Source organism: Pogoniulus pusillus, chromosome 31 (assembly GCF_015220805.1).
Source record: "Pogoniulus pusillus isolate bPogPus1 chromosome 31, bPogPus1.pri, whole genome shotgun sequence".
In the NCBI taxonomy this organism is placed as follows: Eukaryota; Metazoa; Chordata; class Aves; order Piciformes; family Lybiidae; genus Pogoniulus; species Pogoniulus pusillus.
This window is the reverse complement of record NC_087294.1, coordinates 5,798,408-5,819,755: the sequence shown is the minus strand read 5'-3', so window position 1 is coordinate 5,819,755 and position 21,348 is coordinate 5,798,408. Positions and strand designations below refer to the sequence as shown.

Below are 21,348 nucleotides of genomic sequence, written 5' to 3'. Positions count from 1 at the left end.
AGTCATTTGCTTCCCCTTTCCATAAACTGGTTGCAAACTCTCCTGAGACAGAGGACTATTGTATTGCATACATGTCTAATGACCCTATAGGGGCATATTTAAAACAAGAGATTTATATACCACTTTATAGGGGCAATCACAGCTCATCAGGTTATTTTATTTTACACATGAAATCAGTTCCATTTAAAAGACTTTCCCCATTTATTATTCTATAGTGGTTTTCCAAGGGAAAAACAATTGGGAAGATCTGGGGTGGGGGGAGGGTGTGAGGAATTTGGCATGCACATACACAAAAACCTCCAAGGACTGCACATGCCTGAGCAAATTCACTCTTCTGACATTCCCATCCCACGACTTCGTTTCAAGACACATCCTCACAATGAATAACTGGACCCTGTCTGTACAGCTAAAAGTACCAACACACAATATTTAATTTCAAAACCCAACCATGTCCTATCCCACAAAAGGTTAAATGCCACTATTTCTTTGCCTTTTCTTGCTTTTCCCTGCTTACAAGCATCTCACCAGGCATGATTCATGTTGCATAACTCTGGCTTGTTATAAAAACAACAGTTATTTAGGTAAGTAGCGTGATAAATTAATGAGGTAAATCAGAACTTGGTCATTACAGAACCCAGACAAAAGCTGCTTCTCAAGGAAGATGCCTATGCAACATTAAACAAATTAATAAGCAACAGCATTGTTTACATTCAAAGTTAATTACATCTTTCAAATCCAGGATGCTGCAGTCTGGACTACTCGGTGCTTCTTCTCACCCCACAACAGACATAATTCCTACTGCATACACGTTTTAGGTTCTTTTTAAACAGTGACCCACCCCCCCCACCCCCAATAATTAGAGAATAACAAACAGCTGAATACTCAATCAATTAATCTCACTTGCCAGAACGCTGTATTGCTTTAATGTTTTGGCTGACTTTGATGAGAAGAAATCCTCCTCCCTGAGTCAGCTGCAAAATGCTTGTGTTTCTCAATAACCATTCTTACTCATATCCCTGTTTTGGTTACAAATAGTAAAATCAGCAGCCAGAGAGGGTTAAGCAGGTTTCCTGTCAAGGCTCTGCAAGAATCGAGGCTCTGTAAGAACCAAGGCTCTGTATTCCCAGCAAGGTAAAGAAATCTGTCCAGACTCAGTACGTTCAGCATTATTCAGCACTATCGGGATCGTATTCCAGGCTCTTTCAATGCCCACCTGACAGGGTTGTCCTCTATATTACGCAACTGATGTGGTGTCCCCAAGGCAAAGCATCACCTGACCATCCTGGTCTTTGCAGCTGAGCTGTATCCAGTGACATGCTCCATGGAGCAAGCCATTGCCACATAACTATCCTCTTCTCAGTCACTTCTCCAGGGGAAAAAAAAAAGAGAATAAAAAAAAAAAAGACTTTTAAACTGCTTGTATTTCTGGCATCATCACCACAGCACAGCAATAGGGAGGGCTGCACCAGGAAGGAGGCAGCAGCGATGGGGGCCCTGTGTGAGCACCAGCTGGCTGTCGAGCCCAGACCTGAAACTAGGTCTCAGCCCACTAGACTGCAGGGGAAGAGAAGAAAAAAAAAGAGGCAGCACTTTCTCAGAGCAGGAAGAAGGGGAGGCCATGAGCGTTTCCTGTTGTGCAGCTGAAACAAGCAAAGACGTCATTACATTTACACTCCCTCAGGGTGTCAGCAGATTGAGGGCCAAAGTTCAGTCATTTCCAATGCACTGCAAGGAGGGAGGTTTTGGAGGAGAAACCAGCAGTGGCTTTATTGCTAACAGCAGTTCTCTGCACTTGCATAGCAAAACAGCTAAGCAGCGTGTCACCAGGCTCAGCTGCAAAGTATCGGATGTGACTAGGAACAATATTTGCTCAGGAGCCGTGCTGCTCTTGTTTTCCTTGTGCAGCTTGTGTAGGAATATTACTACAGTATAGAAATGCACTCAGCTCTCGCTATAGTCCATACGGCTGCGAGCATCTGGAAAACCAAGGCTTACGTATTTTTGGATCCTGTGGAGTAAACATGTTTTGTGAATGTGTTTCAGGCACAACCGGAGTGTAAAACTACAGGAGTCCCTTGTCAGATATGGCTGACAACCCAGCAAAGCGAATACAGATGCTTCTTTGCAGCTCTGTCTCTGCCTTTCCAGAGCACGTAAGAGCCTAGCTTAAGGAAAAGACAGAGGAGTTGGGTAGGGGCATGTGAGAGTTTAGCGTTTGCTGATCAATTGTCTCACAGGCTGCCCATCTGACCCGCAGTAAAACGAACATACTTACCTGGCAAGTGTAGGGAGAACCTGGATGGCAGTCCCACCCACTATTACTATCTGCTTGAACCATTAGAAAAGCTTTTTGTAATGGTAAGAATGGTTAAGAATCCAAACAAGATCATCTGGGAGGTTTCAGTCTCCACCACTGGCAGCTTTAAAGAGCAGTCTGAACAACCATCCATAGGAAGTAGTTTGGTCATAGCTGATACTTCCCTGGGGCAGAGAGATGTGCAGGCTTGCAGTACACTCTCTCTCACAAGACACTTTCTAGACCCATTTTTCACTAGTTTCTGAATAACATGTGAAGATACCATGACAAATACAGTCATTCCACAGTACACAGGTCCCAGCAACAACCTCTAGTGTCCAGGCCACTAGAGTTTTCCTCTGTGCACTGAAGAAAACAGTAGCAATTCTCCACTCACTAGAAGCCAGTTTTCAGACAGAGGTACTTCACTTAACAAACCTCAATGAAACAGCCTACAAGCAGATTGGAAAATGCTTTTCCAGGTTTTCATCTCATACCACCATCCCTAGTTGAAGAGGAGCATTTTTGCTGTGTTTCTGCAGTTATCACTCTGTGGTCATACTGAGAACAGACATCAGCCTTTCAGCCCTAGTAACTGAGAGAATCTGAACTAAAACTAGGGAACCACTACTGTGTATCTTGGAGTCATACTAAATAGTATCTTTCACGGGATATATGCAATGCCACTGGCCTACCAAAACTCCTCATTTTACTAAAAGAAGGACAAAGAGAATATTTTTTACGTATTTTATTCTGCCACTACCTTGGAGAATTGATCCTGAAAGTTCTTCCTAGACCACTAACCATTAGGACTTTTTCTCAATATAAATAAAAATAAAGGCAGACAAGAGTCCTTGATGTTGGCAATGATTTGCAGTACACAATACATCTCTGAGGAAGAAAAGCTGATTGTAACTGCATCAAACCAAAGCAGCATTAGCTTCAGCAAAGACAGTTTGGATTAGTTCAATCAGAGCACAGCGATCATAATCTGACCCTTAAAAATATGGATGCTGGATCAGAATCCAACCCATATCATACACATCAATGGGTGTGAATAATGATGTTCTCTCAAGAGAATGAAAAAAGGGATGAACCCTTTCAAAGGACTCTAAGAATGTGCCCACGACGCACAGCACCTACGCAAGACACAAGAGCCATTTGATTTTCCAAAATCTGACCATAAAGTACCACACTCACTCAGATTAAGCTTGGTCAACCAGTTTTAGCCTCATTTGCAAGTTGTACTTTTGACCATACTGAGAAAATTGCTGCACGGCACAACAGCAGCATGCAGCCAGGCTGTGCAGCCATTCAGCACCAGCACACAGGTATTTTTCACCCATCTGTGGCTGCCTCCTGCAATAGTGTCTGTTAAAGAGCAGAAAATATAAGGAATAGCAGCAGTGTTTTCACACATCCATCCACATCCTGAAAGTTAATCTACAGGTAACTGTAGCTTACTTTTACATTAGTTGAAGAATGGTACTGAACTATCTCTACCACAGTTTGAGGATCTTTGCAGTACATTTTTGAGTCCAAATATGGCCCCCATATTTTAAAATATGTGCAGAGTCTTTTCATTTGAAGTCTGAAACTTAAAGCAAAGGGACACATGCAAACTGTGCACCAGGCTCACTATCATTGCCCTTGGTATGCTGATGAAAACACATGCTTTTCCACACCAAAACAGAAGTTGGTTGTGGCAAGTACAAATGCATAGGGAAACAACTCAAAGTAGGCTACCTGAAAATATTTAACACCTTTATAGACTCTCACAAACTCACAGAATCACAAAATATTAGGGGCTGGAAGGGACCTCAAAAGATCATCTAGTCCAACCCCCCTGCCAGAGCAGGATCACCTACCCCAGATCACACAGGAACACATCCAGGCAGGTCTTGAATATTTCCAGAGAGGGAGACTCCACAGGACAGCCTGTTCCAGTGTTCTGGAACAGTGTTCCTCCTCATGTTTCCCTAAAACTTCCTGTGCCTCAGCTTCCACCCATTGCCCCTTGTCCTGTCATTGGGTATCACTCAGCAGAGCCTGGCTCCATCCTCCTGGCACTCATCCTTAACATATTTATAAACATTGATGAGGTCACCTCAGTCTCCCCTTCTCCAAGGTGAAAAGACCCAGCTCCCTCAGTATGTCCTCCTGAGGAAGATGTTCCATTCCCTTAATCATCTTTGTTGCTCTGCACTGGACTCTTTCAAGTAGTTCCCTGAGGTCCTTCTTGAACTGGGAATCACAGAATCATAGAATCAACCAGGTCAGAAGAGACCTCCAAGATCATCCAGTCCAACCTAGCACCCAGCCCTAGCCACTCAACTAGACCACAGCACTAAGTGCCTCATCCAGGCTTTTCTTCAACACTTCCAGGGATGGCGCCTCCACCACCTCCCTGGGCAGCCCATTCCAATGCCAATCACTCTCTCTGTGAAGAGCTTCCTCCTAACATGAACTGGGCACAATATTGCAGATGTGGCCTCACCAGGGAGAACAGAAGGGGAGGAGAACCTCTCTCAACCTACTAACCGCAGTCTTTCTAATACACCCCAGAATGGCATTGACCTTGACCACAAGAGCATAGTTATAGTTTTAGCCTTTACAATCTATCTGCAATGCCTAGAATAAATCCACTACATTGTATCACTCAAATGTATACATGGGAAGGAATGTTTGAGAAGTGGAAAACCCACTGAAATTTTGTGTTGAACTGCCCCATCATAAGCATTCCTTCAGCCCATCCTATAAACAGATAATTAAAATATCCTGTGCCCTTTTCATGAAGAAAATAAAAATCACAAGGTCTAAGCTGCCAAGAACCTTATAGCAGGCAATTATTTATCTTCAAAAATACATGTGGCAGAAAACAGAAGTGGGGCGCTTGGTTTTCCACTGTGTGAGCCTGATACCCAACCTAAATGTGGCAGTACATGGGATGCAGCATTAAAGAGTGCCCATCACTGAAGGACACAATCCAAGCACCCCTAAAGTGGTAGTGATGGGAAATTCCTGAATTATCCCCCACCATCTGTCTTATCTACGACACTCAGCTGTCCCATGCCATGCTCTGCTGCCCCAGGGGGGGTCTCCGCCACCATCGCTGGTCTCTGTCCCTCCACACATGAGGATGTACAGCCTCAGAAGCTACTGGAAAAACACTGTATTGCAAAGAGAAAAACATTTCTGTGATTATGTTGTAAGGGTTGAATATAGGATGAAAATACAAACCTTACATTTCAAATTGTATGATCCCATGCATTTCAGGTGTGTGTGAGTGTCCATAGACATAAGGTGTGAAAGTTTCAATGCAAGCATGCAATGTGTGTATACAATCATGTAGGTGTAAGTGTATGCATGGTAACACATACACACACATAAAAAACACAAATTAATGTAAGAAACTGATATGGCTAAGAGGAACCCAAACCATGTGATTGTATCTTTTATAAATAATGACTTACAGAGATTCTTTGGACAAAATACATTAAGTCTTGGAAGCTAAGTGGGAGAAAAGCTAAGTGGGAGAAGCTATGCAGGAGAAAAAGCCAGTTGTTATTTTGGGCCTTGTTCACATATTTAGTTTATTTCAAGTGCCTACTTGAGATAAAGCAGTATCTAATATTAATTATCTATTCAAGACAAAGCAGTATCTACTATTAAGTATCTATTCAAGACAAAGTACTATCTAATATTAAGTATCTATTCAAGACAAAGCAGTATCTACTATTAAGTATCTATTCAAGACAAAGTACTATCTAATATTAAGTATCTATTCAAGACAAAGCAGTATCTACTATTAAGTATCTATTCAAGACAAAGTACTATCTAATATTAAGTATCTATTCAAGACAAAGCAATATCTACTATTAAGTATCTATTCAAGACAAAGCAATATCTACTATTAAGTATCTATTCAAGACAAAGCAGTATCTAACATTAAGTATCTATTCAAAACAAAGCAGCATCTAACATTAAGTACCTATTCAAGACAAAGTACTATCTAATATTAAGTACCTATTCAAGACAAAGCAGATCTGAAACTAATGCTTAAGAATCTGCAGTTTTCAGCAGGTAACTTAATTTCATGAAACCAAAAGCAAATGCTAAAAATATTTGTTGCTTTCATGGAAACAACAGGAAAACACTATAAAAATCATGAAAATATTAAATCAACTTGACTGCTTCTGTATCTCATGAATTCAAGAAGATCCTAGGCAACAATAATATTTAGAATAAATATTTTTCTTATGGGAATAGTACTTTCACTCAAATTGACCAGATCATATAAATAAAACAAAAAAAAAAAAACAACACAGCAAAGATTAGACACAGAAAACACATCTAGACCTAAAAACAAAACTGTACTCCAGTGAGTACAAAAACCTTAAGACTTTCACTTTTCCTTTCAAAGATCTCCTTTTGCAGGCTGTTTTTCCCTTACAGTATTTGGAACTATAATAATTTGAGTTCCAATGACAAAATCCTGTTCCCTAAAGTCTCAGAAAGCACACACTAATCAGTGTGAAATAGTGCACAAGTACACAAATATAAAGATTCATCTAGCAAATGCAAATCTGATATCAGTTCCAAGTTCTGCACTTATGCTATATGCTCACATTAAAAAAAAAGGGAAGATAAACAGCAAAATAAAGAAAAATCAGTGACACAAAAATACAGTGGGTTTCTACATAATATACCATCTGTCCCATCAGAAAACCTTGCCACAGCAAGCTACAAAGGCTACAGCTGCGAAAAGCCCTGCCAGAAGAACCAAGTGCTGTAATGAGCAGCTTCAGAAGACGTGTAAAACCATACCAGCCACCACAGTAAGGAGTCAGCTGCCACACGCTCTGTGGGAACTCACTGTCACCCAGTCCTCCAGGCTGGAGGAACGCAGGTTGCCACGGTGTCCTCAGAGAGCTCCCCAGACCTTGTAAACCCAGGGTCAGAGATTTACAGTGTACCAGTAAAGCAGGGCAGCAGCAAGAAGGAAGTACTAGTTGTTTGAGGTTGTGGTGTTTTACGATGGCAAAAACAGGATAGTTTTGTTTCCAGAGTTACAAACAGAGTAAACTGGATTTCCCCAACTCCTCCGCAGACCACACCTCCACTGGTGCTACTCCTTGCTCTTGTACTACAAATCTAGTATATGCACACAGAAATAGTTTGTGGAACATGGGAATGAGCACCCTAGTGTGCCTGCTACCCCTGAGGCTCATTAAAAATAGGAGCTGCTGTTGCACGCCAGATGCTTGCTCACTGTTGTGTGCCTTGCAGCAAACAAAGCGCAAGTCTTCCAGCCGCTCAGGCAAAGAGGCAGGCAGCAGAGACCCAGATCAAAGAAGTACTAAGGGGTGCTCTGTTATGGTTAGCAAGGCAAATTAAAGTGTGCATCCTCCTCATGCCAGCTGGCAAAGTCTCAGGTACTTGGGAGTATGTACTAAGAATTTACTTCTGCCACTTCTGTAATTATTCATTAGGCATATGTTAAAAAGGTCCTAGCTACCTTTCCAGCCCTTGGTTGCAATAACACATCAAATACAGGCTGTAGAGCAAGGTCTGAGTTCTTTAAGCTATGCTTGTAAAGCCTTTGCTTTTGCTTTTCATCACCATCCCTGCAACAGAACGACAAAATTGCAGAACCCTGGGCAATCAGGAGACCATACCTGGACTGGAGGGAATTCATGAGCCAACACATTATCATAGCTCTCATTAATAAAATAATAAACTGTGCAATTACAGTGGGTTGTACACATACCTCAGGGTATGCAGCAAGGCACAAATTTAAAAATGGAATGTTTCCAACAACCAACAGCAACTTAAACAGGCAAGGACGCTTATCAAACAATTAGGTTACCCAAGAACTACTCCAATGACTGCCCCGTTTTGCCCAAGGTTATGCATTCTAAAACCATGTCATAAGCTTTGGTTGATCTGGGCTTTTTCCTCTTCCTTCTTTATTTTGCTCGCAGTATTAAAAGTAAGAAAATAGCTCATCTCCTCTCTAATCAACTCATCAGGTGCAAGATTCTTTCAAAATTACATTTAAAAGTGGGCAAGTGCAAAGAGAAACCCAGTTATCAGTGATAAGCAAATTCAGTTTGGTGCTACTAAGCTTCAGAAGGAGAACTAGATACATAGGACAGGCAGATTACACTAGAAAGAAAATCACCCTGGAACCTTGTAAACCTATTGTAAATATTGTTTTCCTGTATCTTTTCAATGCTGAACTATACCAGAAGCAGGGCAAAAAACCAAGAGACAACTCTGAAATCATGTCACTTGAGACAAGAAGATACCAGATCTCATTAACAATACCAAAATGATACCATGCAGAAACTGAAAGTTTTTCATATCTTAATAAGCACTTCCAAACTCAGATACTGGCATTTCACTAGAGAAACAAGCATACAGCACAGGTAAGGTACAGTCCAGGTTCCAAGGTCACAAACTCTGCTGAAACTGTGATGCCCTCAGGAATTCAGCAAATTCCTTTCTCAGAAGGTTATAACTACATATACAGGAAAAAAAATATAAAGAAAAGGCTAAAACCACAGCTCTAAGCCACTGTCCATTCCAACACTTGCACCTTAGACTTCATGCATTTTATATCCAAATCATAATGAAAGCACCTTGGGGTCGATAATATGTTCTTCCTTTTCCTTTCCAGATTACTTTATACCATCTGGCAATGAAACAATTATTTCTGTTGAGAGTGCCTTTTGTAGTATATCTCCTCTGCCTGAAGCATCCAGAGGCTGTTTCCATGTAGACAGGTTTTTCAATATTCTCACCTAGTGTTACTATATCCAATGAAGAGCAAAACCTCACATGCTGAAGGTTTCCATTTATAGCCTGAGACAGTCACGAGGAACACTACTTCAGTAGTAAGCAGTACAAGTTCTATCTACAACTGATGGCAAAATCCTGGCCTCATGAAAACAAAAAAAAAAAAAAATTGAAAAAAAAAAATTCTGCACTTCTGTTGAAGTCAGGATTTGAACCAAAATGAGAGCTTTCATTTTATTCACAAGAGGCAAAGCTGTTCGTATGGTAGCACAAGGTGTGCTGAACAGAGTTTTGTGTCATCTTCTCAGCTGTGGGGCACCAATGACAAGAGTGTGAGATAAGGGCAAGATGGTTTTGCACTCAACACCACTGGAAGTGAAGGTCAAGGAACAGTAAGTTTTGGCATGATGCCATTTACACAGATAGTTTGTTCATTGCTTGACTTTCTTGTCACATTACCTTCTGGTTGGTGTATACTACAGACTACCTCACCAAAGGAAGCCTACTAATGAAGCCTTCTTACTCCAGCTACAGGAGGCATCATACTCACAAGCTCTTGCCCTGCTGGGGGATTTGAACCACCCCAACACCTGCTGGAAAATTAGCATGGCAAGCTTTAGGCAATTTGTGAGGCTCAGGACTGCCTGAGACAGTCAATAACACTTTAGAAACATCACATGGGCAGATTCTGATAACACTGCATCACAGTGAAACCACAGCACTTCATCATGAACATAAAAAAAGCCACGTTAATGCTCTAACAAAATGTGGCTATGTATATGCACTTATGTACACACCTGTGAAATAAATGCTAACACATAACTAATACAAATACATTTAAAGTAATTTATTTTATATTTAAATGATAGCAGAAGTTGAACCAGTCAGTGACAAGTGAGCCAGAGCTGCAATCAGGAGCCTTCATGAAGTTATTCCAGGTACACTGCACCGTGAAGGAGACAAAATATGACCAGAAGCAAAAGCCATGATCACACAAACATACAGTAACTGTATATGAATGCTTAGATATTTCTTCGTGCAGTAAGGCAAAACTAGAAGGAAAAAACCTTGCAATTTTGGCTAAGATAAAAGCACAGATGTCATCCCATCATCTGGATGTGATACAGTCTGAATTATGTAATGAAAACAGCAGTGTTTTCTACTGTGTGAGCCTGTAAATAGCCAGAAAACCTATTTATTACACTCTTGACTTGTTGGACAACCCACTGGACTGAGAAAAAGCTAGTAAAATTTGGTTACATTTATTCCCATGCTTGTTACTTAAGTTGGTTGAACTATTGGCCAGGATCAGATGATACTGCAACTAAATTACATCAAAACAGTGCCAAGGTAGGTATAGGCTGGATATTAGGAAGAAGTTCTTCACAGAGAGAGTGATTTCCCATTGGAATGGGCTGCCCAGGGAGGTGGTGGAGGCACCGTCCCTGGGGGTCTTCAAGAAAAGACTGGATGAGGCACTTAGTGCCATGGTCTAGTTGACTGGATAGGGCAGGGTGATAGGTTGGACTGGATGATCTTGGAGGTCTCTTCCAACCTGGTTGATTCTATGATTCTATGAATACTTGCAAGCATTGAGTAAAAGAAGGCAGCAATGTATTTTGCGTGTAAATTACCTGTGGAAGTGCCAAAGAATGGAAGTTAGAGGATGCCATCACTGTATGCACACCTCATAGAAGGCACCAGCTTAGTTATTCATCAAGATAAACTGCTATGAGTTGCAATGGGACAGGGGTTTTAAAGGCTGTACTACTAAAATTCTCTAGGCTTAAGACTTAACGCTTGAGGAAGACCTGATCTGATAAAAATAACTTCTTGTAGGCACTTGTAATTGTCCTCTAGGCCTCAATCTCAATCAGCATGCATCTAAAAACATGTATTATACATCCTTGGTTTCTTCTTCAGTTACTAAGGTTATGAGAAAGATAATTAAAAGGATTCTCTCCTAGTCTCTCCATTTGTGGAAAATATGCTGCACTAAAGCTTTGGAGAGGTGTGTGGAAAGAATTTCACAGTCACATGGGTCTTTATTGCCATGGAGTGGGGGAATCAGAGGTTCTTCGCCTTGCACACTAATTATTTTTACAATGGCATGTGTCCAGGTCAACCTGCCATCATAGAAGTTCAAGGTTTGTCAACTCTGGATGCTGAAATCTGTACAACCACAAAGCAAAGCAAGAATTTCCAAGGCACTGTATAAATGCACTCTGTCCTTGCTCCAAAAGAGAAGTTTTGGAGGATCCAATATGCTTCCATTTCCTTGTTTATTACTTTAGCACCTCTCTGCCAAGCCTGCTCATAAGAAAAACATACAGAATTGTGAGTTTTCATCCACAAAGTGATCACTAAAGGAATGGAACCACAGAATAGCTATGTGGTAACAGTTTTCAACTATTAGTGAGCTGAGCTAGAAACAAAGCAGAGAAAATGAAGGTATTACACCTCATCCTTTTGTCTCCTGACACTTGACAGACCAAAGCCCTGTCAACGACACATCAAGCAAAAGAAAGGTGCTACAGGAAGCTTCATACTGCTGTATCAGTTCCACCTTACAACCTTACTCCTTTACAAAAACACAGCTGACTCAAAACTGCTCTGCTAATTACTCCAGAACATGTGGTAGTTTTACTAACACATGGATGATTCTCAGATTTTTCACCAATAATTAACATTACCCACTATGCAAAATTAGGTCAAAGATAAGTACAACTTGTGTACTTTTTTAATGAGTAATTAAGTAAATCAGAATTTTCTTTAACTATGGCATGTATCAAGCATGACAGATAACTCACTAAACCAATTTTATTGCCCTTTCTATCTCAACATTTTGCCACTATACCAACCTACTGTAGAGGTAGCAACACTGTATTTGGCATCACCTAAGCCCTACATCCTTGGTTTGTATTTCACTACCATCATACTGACATCACCACTTCCTACTCAGGTGTCTTATAGAAATGACTCCTACCTTTACACTTATCACAAATTTCTGCAGAGGTATTACCAACACTTTGCTAAGCCAGTATCATGATTCAACTGCACCTCGTAAAATTAAATACATGCAGTTCATCCATCATTTAAGCCTTAAGAAAACAAAGGTTCTAGCCAAGTAGCACTGTGAAAATATCCACTGGCTTTTAAAGGAATTTTGCAAGTATTGTAGGACCAAGTACAACATAATGGAATAGGCTGCTGTTTGACACCATTAAAGAATTCACATAGCTTTGCAAAGATTTTAAAGCACTATCTCATTACCCTCAGAGCCTAGTATCGAGTCCTCTCCTGGTGATCAAACTAGACTATCATATCACACAGTTGGACATATCAAGATGTCCAACTTTATGGTCTCAAAGTTCATAATTAAATCCTACCTTTACCAAAGTTTAGCAACTTTTACTGACTTAAATAAAATAGAGAATTTGGATTAGTAGCCTATGAGTGGCCAGCCAAAAATAAATGTATTTTTCCAATGAAAAAATATTTTACCTCAGCCAAATCCATGGAAAAAACTCTCAAAATCAGCTTCAGAAACTGTGTTCATAAACCTAACTGATCTTAAATAAGAAGTCAAAATTAGTCTATCTATATTGTTACATAAGACCATGAATTGTACCCAGTTCTCTCTTCTGCAATGCTAAATAGACCAGTTTTAGAAAATTCAACTCTCTTGATGAACTGCTTTTCAAAAATGTCATAGGGGACTCAAACACTGTCACCATCCACAGGTGTCAGTTAAGCAGGGACCTGAATTACTCTCTAGAGCATCCTTTTTTCATTGCTAGTAATTGGACAGAAGGAAATAAAATTACTTTCAAACTCTACATAAATTGACAACATTTAAAGCAAATGAAGATGTATTTTCCAGCTAACTGAGCTATTTTTGTTTGCCTTTGAAATACAAGGAACATGAAATTCCACATACTTTTAGGACTTTTGTGAATAGACTACACTCAAGTCATGCTGAGCTATGAAGACTATTAATAGATGTTAGCAACTTAGCCTCTGTTGAATACTGACTTTGGTCAGACCTAGACAGTTTTGCTCCACTTGAAGTGTCACATCTTGTTGTCAAGGAAGGGCAACACCATTATTTCATGCAAACACTACATGTTTTGTTTTAATGCAAACCACAAATACAATACCCATAAATAAAGGCACTGGAACATTTATCTTGTTTAAATGAAAGACAAAAAAAAAAAAGAATAGTAATAAATTTCTAAAACACTGTAGTAAGACTAACTCTGATGATCCTGATCCTGTCCTACTGGAATTTTTTTTTTTTATATAAAGCTCTTTTCCATCTAATTGTAGATACTACTCCACAGGAAAACCACTCATTATTTCAACAAAATGAAGCATTCTGCTCTACTGTTATCTGAGATGATATCATGTCCAACAACATGTAATTAGACTTTTCTTTTCAAGCTTTTAAAATGTCTTACTAGAAAACACCCAGTATCACTTGATGAGGAGTGCACCCAGACTCTGATCGAGCTCAGAATAGGGAAATTCCAGGCAACCAACTAGAGTTTGGGAAGGATTAAGGTAGTCCAGTCAAGACAGAAGCAATACTAACCTCTATAGCCAAAATAGTCTAAACTTCACAATAAATTACAATTAAACTGTCTTTTTTTTTCCATGACTATTTTTCCTATGAAGGTCAAACCCTACTTCACTGCATTACCTTTAAAATGTCACCCAACACTCTAATTTTCATTCCCTTTAGCTTTCACTTTTCTATTCAGCAGAACTATACATGCAAATTATCTAACTGCTTTCCTTTGTATGGAATTTCCAATAAATCACTATCTAAAAAAGAAATCTTCTGCAGCAATCAAACCTTGAACTCCTCCTGTATGACAGAAGAGCAATTATAGCACACCTTCAAAAAAAAACACTGTACATGCCTTTCTCCCCCCTTGGCAGTTGACATAAATCAGAGATTTCAGCCAGAGCTGCAGCAGTTTATTAAAATTTACTTGAGTTGCCGTGAAGTAAATTTACTTGTTAAGAACAGAGATATTTTTTAACTGTTTACTATTTTTTGTGTAGACTGAAATTTCTTGTATATTAGAGTTGCATTTTTCAGTCCCTGTAAGCATATTAGGACAAAACTCAAGAAAATCTCAAGAAAAAAAATCAAACCAGTAAAATAATTTCCTGCTAGGCACAAATTGGGGTGCAACAAAACAAACCCATGGGTGCATGAAGTGGCCGTAAGATGGTTAACAACTACACTATTACATTGCTTATGCTTTCCTTGTCATTTTGAGAAAGAACTTTTCTGTTGAGACCAAGTCTACACTGACAGAGATAGAACATGCATAAACAAGATCAGAGAATTTGATGTAATCACTATACAAACTAGTTGTGCATAACCATGCACAGGGGGAGCAATGCCTATCATTCTGTGATAATTACATCAACTTTGGTACTCTGTATAAGTTTCAGAATACTACCATCTAGGTGGTGCATTTTTTGGTAGGTATGTCCTAACATCCCCATCCACAGAAAATGGAGGGGGGAGGAAAAACAACAACAAAAAATACAACCCAAGACATAAAAGTTTTTGCTTACTCACATATCATCTATGAAAAAGTAAATGGCAATATTCAGTTTCAAGAAACAGTTAAGGGAGGCCTGCCCAGGACAGAACAAGGAAATACAGAAATATAAGCAATGTTACAACCATGAACAGTTGTGTTTCACACTCCACTGCTATTACCCTGGCATACAGAGAACAGAGAGTGAGCCTTTTGCAGATGTACAAATCTACCTGAAAGACAAATGAAAATAACCACCCACAATTCACAAAGCTTTCTCTGAGCAAAAAGAAATTCTTATGACTGTATTAATGATGGTGAGAAATTAATCACAAGACAACAACAAATAAATAATAGACAAGAGACTTTTAATTTGACAGGCAAAGCTTGTATGTCTTCTGAGTATTTCACACTGGGGATTTGGAAATGCCTGCATCACGTAGTTTCCCTTACCCATAACCATAATCTCTCACCTCTTTTCTGTGCTCACAGCCTCTTGAGAGAGACTGCTGGGGACAAATTTAACTGGGAGGAATCCGCTACAATTGAGTACTTTGGGTAAAGTCAATTGTTTAATTTATGAACAAAACTTCAGAATGCTAAAATTAAGAAGTATTTGGTACCTTCCATTTGCTATATCAGTAAAAACCTCCAAAATCACATGTTTTTTTTGGTGTCAGACCACCACTTTTACACATCCTAATTCCACTTGAGAATGAAAAATATGGCCCAAATTAATCAATTGTTTAATATTTCCTGCTGAAATAGAAGAGTTGCTGCAAAGGCTTATAAAAAATGTTTAAGCTCCAAAAAGAGAAACAAGACTGTAGAAAGCAGCTATTTCCTATTAAAATGGCACAGACAGCTTGAAACTTTTGTTCTTCTGTGATAATTCTGTGCAACTTTAATTAAGTGTAGCATCCAAAATTACTGATTGAAACTTGTGAAAAATACTATTCTCCACTTTCCATCTAGTTGACGCTTCCCCTTGCTGTTTCTTCACTTCTTCAGGAACTGCTAGACAGTTCCTTCTACTGAAGGAAAAAAAAACATAAAGTAAATTATAGGAGAAAACCAAGGAACTTCAAAATTGCTATTTTAATCTGCAACATACTATTTCGAAGATGATGTTTAAGAAATCTGATAAGAAAAAATAACCTGCCTCTTTAAAGAAAAGAATTTTTAAAGCAGTTTCTTCATAACTTATCAGACCTTTTCCAAGTATCAACGGTATGCAACCTCTGCACTCAACACTTCTGTGGAACTCTCAAGAGTATTAGCAATTAACTCTTGGTGAAGACTTAGCCCATAAGATCCAGTAATAATGCATTCCTCCTACGAAGAGTAACAATAATTTAACTGTCAGATTCACCTCTTCTCAATGACTAAGGTAAGATGGATAAAATGTTCTCTTCTCTTTACCTTGTGTGAAGGCCACTGACGTGAAGAACCAACTTTTGCAGGGCCTGATTTATGTTAGGACCTAAGACAGGCAGAGAAAGTTAGTACTCAGCTCTGGCAATTTACCTGAAATTCTTATGCAGAATCAAGTAAGAACAACACAGAAGTGATACTTGCTGGGCTCTACTTTACAGAGTTGGGTGATTAACTATCAATATAGCAAACCACAACTCATTACACAGCCTCGCCATACTCAAATTTGGAAGACAACTTGCCATATTTCATAATGCAAGTCACATAACTGTCACTTGTACACTGTACAGTAATACTTCTAAACAGCAAGCATTTTTCTCTTTGATGGGTAAGCATTGCAGTATTTTAAGTAAACCACCTCTGCCAGACACACAGCTCCTCTATTTCCATTACCTTTCTCAATATGATTAAATTTCAAAAGTAGTACCAGTAACTAGAATCACAGAATGGTAGGGACTGGAAGGGACCTCCTCCATAGATCAAGTTCAACACCATTAAATCCAATTATCGCTGATGAAGACTGGAAAATTATGAGGACAGGGGCACAGAAACTGCAAGCAATTACTTTTGTTTTTGTTTAAATCAAATTCACCTTATTACAAAATAAAAAAAAAAGGGGGGTGTCATCTGATCAGTGAATAAGCAACCAAAATGCTATATATGTCCTATAAACGTCTTGCTTTAAAAATTTCCAGCTTAGTTACAAATCTGAGGACAAGTGTCATAAGTTCACTCATGCAACTGAGTCCAGCTCATGGCATTTGAAATAGTTAAAAGTCAAAATGGAATGGCTTTGTAGGGTGCCACCACATAAACTAAACATGATACACTGCCAAACGCTCAAGCAGACACATGTACCATTATGCAGCAAGGACCACATGAATGCATATGGCTCTCTGTTTTGTCTTCATAGTAACAAGAAGGTTTGTAAACAGATCTCACATATGAGGCAATCTAGTCACTTGAGAATCTAAAAATCTGCCTTTGTAAAGAAGCATTCTGCACTGTTGCCACACAACTGGACTTAGATACATAATTCATAATTACGAGTCCTCTTCATTTGTGCTTTGGGATAAGTGCTGCTCAATTTTACTATTCTCCATAGCAATGATTTTTTAACATGTCACCTCAGCTAGGCTGCATATAAATGCCATGCTCAATAGCCATTGCAAAATGAAGTCAACAAACCATTAAAATTTTGGATTACTCTATCAACAAAAATGACACTCTGACTTTGTACCATATCACTGCTACCTTCGCACAGCTGAAAACCACAGCAACGTTTAATGTATTTACAGATGACAGCAGCACCTTATTTGAACTTGCATGAAAAAAAAAATCATCTCAACCTATTCTAAACACTAACTTTTTTATTTTTAATAATGAAAAAAGAGTCAAAAATCCATCACCAACCCACCACCTGAACAAAATTTCAGATAATCCACACATGAAGTTTCAGAAGTCCTGACTGGAAGGATAAGGAAAGATTTAACGTCTAACTGTAAATAAATATAACCCCCAGGATACATGTATCTACATAAATATGTCCACATGTTGCAAACCTAACAGGCAGAGACTCTCCTATCTTTAAAAACAGATGCATTTTTTTTTAGCATGTCTGCATATCATTTCCACTATCAAAACACTGAGGATTCTACGCCGTGTCCTGGTAACACGAGGATCAAATTCCTCTGGTAGTCAGTGGCAACTCACAACACCACAATTCAAAAACTGGGCCTGCTGAATTTGTACCGTGTTAGACCAGTAGTTCTTTTAATTCAGCAACTGCTGTAATTAATCCATGTCCCCAGAGCTTCTAATGATGATCGGAGCCCCCTTGTGCTAGGAGCTGCACAAACATGGAACAGCAGGTACCGTCTGCACACACAGCTCCATGGAGTGACACAGACCTAGCGATTAATGCCTTGCTTTTGCCACCCTGACCACCTCATCTACTTCTTTCATAACAATTCACAGTATTGGAAAAAAAAAATGTCCTAAAGAAACAAACATAACATCTTCGACTAAATAAGCACAATGTGGTTTCTGTATTACATAATAAAGTACAAAAAAAAAACCCAGGCAGGTTTTATACTAAAGCTGACTTCATTCTAAAACGAAAGAAGGGAAAATACTTAGCTAAGTATTTCTGCTGAAACTCAATAGCGTTTCTTCTAGTTGAATTTAAAAGGATACTTAAGAACTATCATAGAAAAACCTTAATTTATGCATTTAAGGCATGAAGGAAAAAGGAAAAAAAAAATCACCTCTACATAACGTTTGACCATTACTGTTAAGTAATAAGAAAAAAAAAAAACCAGAGGACTCTTTTTTCTGAGAAATCAAGCTCAGAGGACTTTTATCGTTGCTCCGAGGCAAGCCCTGGCCACCTGTCCGCAAAGACAAGGCCTGCTGGCCGGCGGCCGGACGGCCGAGACCCGGCACCAGGCAGGCTAACTCAGCGGGGCCGCCCGTGGGTCGAGGCTCTTCAGGGCACCACCTGGAGCACAGACATTATCTCCTTCCCTTCCGCCTAAGGCTTCCTCTCACAGATAAGAAGGCCGTGCCGCCCGACAGTTCCCAGCGGGGAGGCCGGAGGGGGCTGCCTCGGTGCGGGGCATCATCCGGGCTAAGCCGGGGCTTTCCCCTCCCCACTTACTCCCAACGACGAGGACGCAGCAAGGTAGCCTGCGGCGTCCCTGCCTGCCTGCCGCCGCGGTGCCGGCATGAGGTATCCTATGCGACAGGCGCGGACGTGCCGCTTACATAATCAGCGACGGCCGCACACGTACCCCGCGTTACATAAGGGACCGTGCCCCCGGCAGCCCCCGCGCCGTCGGCCCCCGCGGCAGCCCCGCAGGCGGGCGGCGGGGGGAGAGGGAGGGCCCCGGCGGTGGCCCCGGCCGAGCCCTTCGTTAACCCCCTTCCTGTGGCGTTTACACGTCATGGAACATTCCCGGAACGGGCCAACGTCCCACCCACTTCAGGGAACAGTCACCGCGGCGCTGCGCGCACACGCACGCTCGCACACAGGCGCACCCCGGCGCGGCGGCGGGGCTCCCCGCACACATGCACATCCCCTGTGACCGTCGGCCCCCCGGCCACCCCACGTGAGGACCTGCTGGCACACACAGTCGCACCACCACCACCCCCCGCTACTCCCAGCGTGCTGCCGGCCTCATCGCAGGGTAGCCTGGGCTCCCCGCCCTCCCCCCCTAAGGGTGCCCCCCCCCCCTACAGGGCACTGGAGGCCGCCGAGAGAGCCCCGGTGGGGCGGCCCCCCCCCGCCAGTGCCTCTCCTCGGCGGTGACCAAGCCCATTCCTCGCCACAGGAGGGGATTACGCAAGGCTGCCTGCTCCTCATCTGCATACACTTACAAGCTGGGTATTCCCCACATTTCCTAACGGCGTGTCACCGGCAAAGGCCTGTCTCCGGCCCCCCTCCGGCGCCAGCTCCGAGGGAAGGGCCGCCGGTCGTGGTGCCCTGGGGACGGTACCGGTGACTGCCAGTGCCCAGAGCCGCCGCCGCCGCCACAGAGGTGACTTACCGGTCCGACGCTTTTACAGCTCCACTGGCTTCCCCCGCCGGCGCCCTCCCCCGCCTGCCCTCCATTTACCCCTGCAACCCCAGGACCGGGGGTCGCCCAGCGGCGTTAGCGCCGACAGCTGCTCGATAGGCACTCGGAGTGCTGTCATCAGACCCCCCTGCTCGACAAGCACCTTCTCCGCCGCGGCTCCAAAGCTGGCCCCACGGCGCTTTGGATCCCGGGCTCCGCCACCGGAGTGACCCCCCAGCGCTGGCAGCCACCCTCAGCCGGCAGCTCGGCGCGGCTGTCAGCTGGTGCCGGTGACAGGGGACGAGCGGCGGGCAAGAGACGGGCAAGGAGTGGGGGGGCTGCCCGCAGCAGCCGCTGCTGCTCACCTGGAAAGTCACCGAGGAGGAAGGAGGGAAGCCCTCCCGGTGCCCTTGCTGTTGTTGTTGCTGATCCCGCCGGGCGCTCTTGTTGCTCCTTGGCTAAGGGCTTGCCTGGAGTGAGGTGGCTCGCGGCGCTTCTTTATATAAAGACAAGAGATATTCCAGCGGCCAAGGGGCGCCCGTTTCACGCATTTATCTTAAGGCAGGTCATTTCTCTCCCTCTTTTTGGAAAGGCTCATCACCATCACCCTGACAGTGGCGAAGGGGCTGGTGTTGCACAGGGGAGAGGCGGAGGCCCGGAGCCGCAGCCCGCCCCGGCCGAGGCGGGAGGGCGCGCTCCGCGCTGCAGGCAGCTCCACCGGGCTATTCCTGGCACCACTTCCCAGAACACAACTTACAGGGCGGCGAGCGCGGAGCGAGCGCGGGGAGCGCGCCGCCCGTGACGTCACCGGGTCCCCCCGCGCGCCGGCGGGGAGCGAGCGGGGCGCGACCGGCAGCGACCGGCCGCGGGGCGATGGGCGCTGCCCGCCCGCGTTGCGTGTCTGTGTGTGCGTGTGTGTGCGAGGCGGCGGGGGGAGAGGTGCGCTGCCGTACAGCCAGGGAGGGGAGGGAGGAGGCAGGGCTTCGGAGGGCGAAGCCGCGGCCTCTCCCCGCCGGCGGAGATCGCCGCTCCCCCTCCCCCTCGCCGCCTAGGGAACTCCCAGGAGAGCCAGTTCCGACTTGCCGCTCACAAGCCGCGCGTCGTCCCGGCCTGAGAATTTCCTCCGGGAGCGCGGGATCCTCCTGCCACCCCCCCAGTCCCTCCCTCCGCTGCCTTTTTTTTTCTCCCTCCCCTCCCCCGGCCCCTCCTTCCCCTCGCTCTTCCCTGGTCAAGATCACATTATCTGTCAGGCAGAACAATACCACGTCGGGGCTCCCCGTGCCGGCCGCTGTCCCTGCCTGCACAGCTCGCCTGCCGGCGGCGCCCACTCAAGTGCCAGCAGGCGCCCCCGAAGCTGACCCTTGCTCGCCACTTGGTACACGGCCCTTTGCAAGTGTTCGCGCAGCACACTGCCACGGCGAGACTCCCCGCTGCCCCGCAGGGCTGGGAGCTCCCCCGCAGCCAGCCGCCCCGGGCTTTGCCGCATTCACAGGCATTTATTTTAACAGCATCTCGCCGCCAGCGCCGCGGCGAACCGCGTTCCCCGAGGGCGGGCGGGAGGACGGACGGTGCCAGCGGCAGCTCGGGGTGACGGCCACTTCAGGCCGGCTAACGGCTGCGCCGGGGTTCGCGCCCCCATTTCCCCCCGCCGCAGCTCACGGGGCCGCCGGCAGCCAATGAGCGCCCGGAATGTCCAGCA

At 43.3% G+C, this 21,348-nt stretch overlaps 1 protein-coding gene across 8 annotated transcripts in view; it reads right to left on the bottom strand.

Moving 5' to 3' along the window:
* Window positions 1-20,756, bottom strand: part of HIVEP2 (HIVEP zinc finger 2) — a 187,511-nt gene extending 166,755 nt beyond the window's left edge. For 2 of the 8 annotated variants that reach the window (XM_064169422.1, XM_064169426.1), the window contains exons 1-2: window positions 18,752-18,861; window positions 16,081-16,141 (exon numbers count right to left, since the gene is read on the bottom strand). The gene's annotated coding sequence lies outside the window, so the exon portion shown is untranslated. Of the gene's footprint in view, window positions 1-724; window positions 805-1,213; window positions 1,340-16,080; window positions 16,142-18,751; window positions 18,862-18,884; window positions 18,970-20,014 lie in introns of those variants that run through there. The other 6 variants (XM_064169424.1, XM_064169427.1, XM_064169423.1 and 3 more) reach the window with 6 other exon arrangements.
* Window positions 20,757-21,348: the final 592 nt, after the last annotated feature.